Genomic DNA, 7717 nt, shown 5'->3' with positions numbered 1-7717 from the left:
GTAACAGAGTGTGAATGTAGTTAGAATTTTATTTTTGATCCTTCTTCCTTTTTAATTTTCCTAAATGAATCGAGTCTCAACGGGTTTAGGCACCACAAGGAAGTGGTGGGTTCATTTTTTGTTAGTCAGAATGGTATCCATAGTCCCTTTTGGGCAATCGATAAATAAGATCAAAGTGGTTCCATACGATATATGTCCGCCCGCTTGTACCCCCTTATTTGATAGAGGTTATTATCATATCATCATCATCTTTTTACTTTTGATTAGTACAACGGACAACTGAATCTTCAAGTAAATAATAAATACTTAATCAGAAGTGTAGTAAGGGGTCGTTTGGTAGGATGTATTAGATAAAAATAATACATACATTAGCTTAATGTATTAGTAATACTTTGTTGGATATCCTTTTTGAATCTATGCATTAGTTATTATCCTATGCATAACTTATGCATATGAAACTATGATATTAACAATGCAATGGGTGTTAATGCATGCATTAGCTTAGTTAAAGATAAAATTGTCTTTTAAAATTTATGTTTGATTATAATAAGCTATTATATTAATGCAAGTTTGAAATAATCCAAGAAAGTGAAATAAAATTATATCCCTAGTAAATAAATAAATAAATACTTAGCATATTTTCTTTTTGTAAATAAATATTCAATTTTATACTACAATATAAGTAGGCAAATCAAATAAGTTTTTAAAAATATTTTTCATATAAAACATTCCTCAACATATCTGTTTTTTTTAAAAAGATAAAGTAATGGATTGGTTTTGAGAGTATTTTTGCAAACAAATAATTTTTTTAGAAATTGTGCAATACTTTAATACATCAAACCAAACAATTGATAAGAAATATGTCAGCATAACTAATACCAGCATTACAAATACACCATATTCAATATTATTCTTATGCACCCTACCAAACGACCCCTAAATGGATGGGCAATGTAAACTTTTACCGCATGAAATGATATTGCATTGCAAATAGGGATGTTCATAAAAACCCGAACCAAACCGAAAACCGAACCAAACCGACCAAAAAAATTAATACTTTTTAGGTTTGGTTTGGTTTTGGTTTAAATAAAAAAAATAACCGAAAAAATCGAACCAAACCGACTATAGAAGTAGCTATTTAAATTATTATTTACACCTATATATATATGTATATTTTTATATAAAGTTTCTAAAATTTTATGGTACAATTAGTCGTTTGTATTTTTAGTCTAGTTATTTGCTATTATAATAATCTAATTGTTTGCTTTTACATTCTAGTTTGAATGGTAGTTTTCTTTTGCTAAGTACAAGAATTTATTTTTTGTTAAAAATAAATAATTTTTAATTGAGTAATTAAATTATTCATCACTATTTTATTCAATTATCATCAATACATCTTGGTAAATGATAGATTTCTCAAAGAGCAATTGGTTTGGTAATGTTACGTTGAAAATGTAGTAGGCGGAATATGTGTTTGGTAGTGTATATCTCATATTTAAGAAAAAACTGATAAAAAACCGAAAAATCGATAAAAACCGACAAAAACAGAATCGATAAAAAACCGATTTAATTAATTTGGTTCCAATAGTTAAAGAACCGAATTATTTGATTTGATTTTTTTTTAGGGAAAAATTGATCCAAACATCAGGTCTCTACCCCTAGTCCTTTTGCCGTTGTCGTTTTGAGGTTTAACACCTTGGGCAAATTTGAAATGGCAAAATATAGAAGAGGTGTCGGATTTAAAGAAGCAAGTCTCAGAATCTAGTGATTACAAAGTAAACATGGTATAATAATCACATCGCGAGTGGCAAACTTCAACATTCAATTTAGTTCAATGAAATTACAAATCATCAACATAGGCGGTGAGATAAAGCTCAACTAAGTTAAAGCGAATTCATATCTTTAAGATAATAGTGGGACAAATCTCTGCAAGAATGTTATGTCTCTAAAGTGGGAAGTGTGACACCCTACACAAATCGTACATCGGCAAAACAAGAAAGTAGTGATGTGCATACAAGGAAGCAAACTTTAGATCTTAGTAATGTGCTTTAAAGACCGTACAAGTTTAATCCCAACGATTTAACTAATTGGCCGGATTTTTACGTGACGTCCGTCTGCTCCTTGGCCCTTTATCAAATGGACCAACTTTTAAGGAAAATTTAGGTGAAAATAGCACCGCCTAGCCACAACACGAAAAATTCCAGCATTAATATACTGGAGATTGATGCAACTATGTATGAACTTCCAGCATATTATGCACTCCAGCACACGAAAAGTTCCAGCATAATATACTGGAGATTGGAGCACCTGTGTATGAACTTCCAGCATATTATGCTGGAACTTCAATATATTATGCTGGAAGTCTAGTATATTATACCGGAACTCCAGTTATTATGCTGGAACCCAGTATATTATGCTAGAAGTTCACATGTAAAAAATTCGAACTCCAGTATATTATGCTGGAATATTTTTCGGATTTTGAATAGTGTTTTCGTTCAGATTTATCTTTACACGAAAAATGGCTAAATTTCGATTACTTTTGAAACTGTGACTATTTTTCAATTACCACTTGTAAATCTGGCTATTTTTGAATTTCATCCAAAATTTACCTGCCATAGCTAAATCTAAGATCTATTTATGGATGATAACTACCTTTTAATTTAATTACTTTCCATAGCTACAATTTACCCATTATAGCTATGCCAAATAGATAGAGTTATTCCACTGTATCAATCATTTCGCTCAAGCTTTTCTCTCTTCTCTCTCGACTCTCTCTCATTTTCACTCTCTCTCATTTTCCGTCTCTCTTTGCCCTCGGCAAAGCTGCCAGTATCTTCTCCGGCGGAGCCCTACCAGAACCCAACCAAACACCCGTCTTTCTCTCTCTCTCTCTCTCTCTCTCTCTCTCTCTCTCTCTCTCTCTCTCTCTTTTCTTCTCTCATCTCCACCATCAAATCTAGCTCTCTCTCTCTCTCTCTCTCTCTCTCTCTCTCTCTCTCTCTCTCCCCTTCTCTCTTCTCCACTGTCTGATCCAGATTTGAAAATCACAAAGTCGCGATAGGTTAATCACCAGTGGTGAAAACAATGAAGGAGGAAGATCAGAGGGGTCACCAAATCTGGATCTAACGGAGATGCCAGAATCCATGGCTTCTTCTCCTTCTTTGTATCTCACATCTTAGTGTATTCGTCTGACCGAAAACTTATTCTTCCACCATTGCTTTTCTCATTGGAAAAAGAAGCCGCCTCTTTCTCCTCCACTACCTTTCACGCCGAAAAAGTGTTGTATAAATACAGTGTATTTTTGTAGTTCGGCAGAGATCTAAAGTGTATTTTGTATTTTGGCAGGAGATCCGACGGTATTTGATTGTATTCTTTATTTTTAAATACAATATATTTTGTATTCTCATCGAATATTTGACCGGATTTGACTGTATTCTTCATTTTTTAGTATAAATACAATGTATTTTTGAAAGGATTTGAATGTATTTTTCATTGTTTTAGTGTAAATACAGTGGTATTATGTATTTCATCGGAGATCCAACAAGCTATTATTGTATTCTTCCTACTTAAATATAGTGTATTTTTGTATGAAGATTTGACTGTATTCTTCATTTCGTCATTTTTAGTGTAAATATATTTCAATACAGTCGAATACGTTCAACCTTGCGACATTAAATAAGGTTGGATACAACCGAACAGTATATTCAAATACACTCAAATACACGCAAAAAAAATATAAAGCTGAATAGTGTATTCAAATACACTCAAATATAGCGTATTGTAAAAAAATTAGAGGCAATATAGCTACATATTGTTAAAAGTCCCTTAAAAGGTTTAACGACCCGGCCGGTCATTTTGAGCTTTAGCGTTCCGTTAAGTGATTCGTGATTTTGAGTGGCTTCCTATTGTATAATAAGACTTGCGTGCTTGGTCGGACTCGATCTTCGGATGTTTTAGGATCTATTTTGATGAGCGATTCTCATTTTAGAAGCTTAAGTTGAAAATGTTGATCGAGGTTTGACTTTTGTGAAAACGACCCCAGAATAGTTTTTTGATGACTCCGGTAGGTTTGTATCGTAATTTTGGACTTGGGCGTATGCCAGAATCGAATTCGGAGGTCCCTAGGTTGATTTGACTTTGTTTTATCGAAAGTTGGCAATTTAAAGGTTTAGAATTTTGATAAGCTTGACTGTAGGTTGACTTTATGGCTATCGGGTTCAGATTTTAATTTTGGGACTTGGAATATGTCTATTTTGTTATTTTGAACTTGTCTTCAAAGTTTAGAGTCATTCCGAGTGGATTTGATAGGAATCGGACGCACGATTGTGTTTTTAGAAATTCATGAGTTTCATATGAATTTCATGTATTTTGGAGGTCTGATTCATGGTTTCAGATGTTATTTTGATGATTTGATCGTGCGAGCGAGTTTATATTATGTTTTTAGACTTGTGTTGATTTTTGGTATGGAGCTCCGAGGGCTCGAGTGATTTTCGGACGCGCTTCACAGTATGTGAAGAGTTTTAGTTTTTTTGCTGGTTTTGAACATGTGATGTAGATCTCGCAAATGAGAGATTTTGTTTGCATTTGCGACCTCCGCATTTGTGAGGATGGAGCCAACATTTGTGAAGGTAGCTGGAAACTGTCAGGTTCGCATTTGCGAACTCATTATTTGCATTTGCGAAGGGGCCTAGGTTGGGGGAGTTCCGCATTTTGCGATCACAAGGTCGCTTTTGCGATGAGTCCTTTGTTCGCATTTGCGAAATATATGTCGCAATTGAGACATTAGTAGGGGTGTGATGAATGTCGATTTTGCGATCATTCTTCGCATTTGCGACACCTGCGCCTGGACATAAAAGCTTGAAGATGGGATTTTAGCCTCATTTTCCATATCTTGAAACCCTAGACTCGGTAGGAGGCGATTTTGAAGAGGGATTTTCATCTACAATCATTGGGTAAGTGATTCTGATGAATTTTCAACTATTTTACATGATTATATATGAGATTTAACATCAAATTTATGAGAATCAAAGGGAAAATTTTGAGAAAATTTTATCTATGTTTTGTAAAATAAGAACTTGAGTTTTGAGAGTCGATTTGGACTCGAATTTTGAAATAAAACACATATATGGTCTCGTCGGGTTATGGTAGTCGGAATCTACCCTTAGATCTGGATTTTGACCGAACGAATCCGGGGTTGACTTTTGTTGACTTTTGAAAAATTGTGCAAAGACCATAAGTTTATTTATTGGAATTGATTTCTCTTGCATCATTTGATGTTACTAAGTCGATTCTGGTTAGATTTGATCCAAGCGGAGGTGAATTGTAAAGGAAAAGCTATTTTGAGTATTGATTAAGGACATTTGAGGTAAGTATCTTGCCTAACTTTGTGTGGGAGAATTTTCCCGGTAGGAATTGATTTGTTTGCACTATTTGAACTACGTGAAAGACGTGTACTCGAGGTGGCGAGATGTACACGGTCTTATATGTGAAGATTTGACCTATTTAGAATCTTAGGTTTCTTGTGCACACTAAATTAAAGTTTTTCTATCATGTTATGTCCTCCATTGTTAAATTTACTCTTATATGCTTTATTTGAAGTTGTTGGTTCATGTTCTATTGCTAAATATACTCATACATGCTGTAGTTGGAGTTGTTGCCTCTTTATTGTCATGTTATCTCTTTCATAGTTGATCTATTCTTAATTGAAATCATTGTTATATGTTATATCTTCCATATTTGATTATTCTTGTTGAAGTCGATATTATATGTTATCTCTATTATTGTTGAACTACTCTTACTTGACATCATTATTACTTGTTATTTCTTTCATTGTTGAGCTTATTCTTCAGTTTCATTGTATTGTTGTAATACTTGTGTTGATTTACTTGTCGTACCCTCGTGTTATTGTTGTTCTCATTGTACTCGGTGTTGTTGAGTCGTGGGCTATGTGTGGTTGTGGTATTGAAATTGTTGTTATGAAAATATTATGGTATATGAGCACATGTAGTGCGAGTTGTTATATTATGCTGTTATGTTCTTGGCACATGTGAGATGTTGAGAGGATTGTTGGGGTGTTTGCCAGTGAGTTGTCTTTGTTATTATTCCTATTGATATTTGCACATGCGGTGTAACAAGGCGGGCTATATATGTTGGGTTTACGCATGTGGTGAGACAAAGTAAAAAAATTATTATGCGCGTATCGCGAGACAAGACAGGCAATTACTTTATTATTGTATACGCGGTGAAACAAGGGGCTATGTCGAGGATGATTTGTGATAGCCTGGGGCCAATGTTATTGATAATAATTGTATGGTGGTGTGACCTTCTTGTGTGTCATGCATATTACAAGTTTTGTTGTGTTATTTTCAATGTGCTACTCAGTGCCTATGATCTTACCTGTTGATTTAAGCGGTGATAGTATACTTATACAAGCACACACTGTAGCATGTCACCTATATCAGTCCAAGAGTATGAATCCTGTACACATATCCTCATATACTTGTCTTCTTTGCGTGGATTGGACTGTTGGCACGTGAGTTGTCTGTGCAGATATGAGGTATTGTTACTACTGGCACGTGAGTTGTCCGTGCAAGTCTGAGGCAATAATGGTATTGGCATGTGAGTTGCCCGTGTGGTTGTGATTGATAATGTGGGCACGAGATGCCAAGTGATTATGATTCATGATTTGGGATCTGTGATCGTGATTATTGAGGTGTGGTACCTCGGGGTGATTCCTGCGTAACCCTTTTGTAAGAACGGTTGATTACTTGGTTGTTACTTATTTTTCTTACTTGATTTCACTGGTACCTTAACTACATTCTGATTACTTTGCAACGTCATCACTTGTTTACTCCTTGTTGCTAATCGTTGCTTCTACTTCCCGTTTACTAGTGTTTCATTATTGTTCTTACCATGTTTAGCCTTGTAATAATATTTGTTCCTGTGTTAGTTTTATATTCATACATGTATAGATTATTATGTCTAGTAGGTGCCTTGACTTTACCTCGTCACTACTTTACCAAGGTTAGTCTTGATACTTGTTGGGTACCGTTATGGTGTACTCATGCTACGTTTGCTACACATTTTTGTGCAGATCCAAGTAAATTGGTGCATGCTGGTCATTAGATAGCTGATCGAGTATCGCTGTGGAGAATTCAAGGTATACCTTCCGTCGTGTTCGCAGGTCTCAAAGTCACCTTCTGAAGGTTTACTTTGCATTATTTATTTCTATTCCAAACAATGATGTATTTGATAATCTTCGTTACTCTTAAAAGGCTTATTATGACTTGTACTGCCGATTTTGGGATATTGTACATCTATTGATGGTTGTTGGCTTAGTATAAAAATTATTGGTTCACGTTAAATGTTTGATTGGTTTAAGTCTATTAATAATTCTCTATGTGTTAGGCTTACCTAGTCCTAGGGACTAGGTGCCATTACGACTCTTAATGAGGGATTTTGGGTCGTGACAAAAGGTAGTCATTTCTGAAAGTTCCCCTTAATACATCATAATTTTTATTTAAATTTTTTTATAGGTACATTACATAGCTAAAAAAAAAGGAGAAGAGAATCAAACAAATAAAAGACAACAAAACACATGCTTTGACTGTATTAATTTCACCGACTAAGAGCAGAGCAGATCAGAGCAGGTTTCCACAGGCAGGGGGCCATTCCCCATGAAAACGAAGGGCTATTTGATCTATCACAAGAAAATAGA

This window comes from Nicotiana tomentosiformis, chromosome 8 (assembly GCF_000390325.3).
Source record: "Nicotiana tomentosiformis chromosome 8, ASM39032v3, whole genome shotgun sequence".
NCBI classification, from domain to species: domain Eukaryota; kingdom Viridiplantae; phylum Streptophyta; class Magnoliopsida; order Solanales; family Solanaceae; genus Nicotiana; species Nicotiana tomentosiformis.
Note: the sequence above shows the minus strand (reverse complement) of the source record.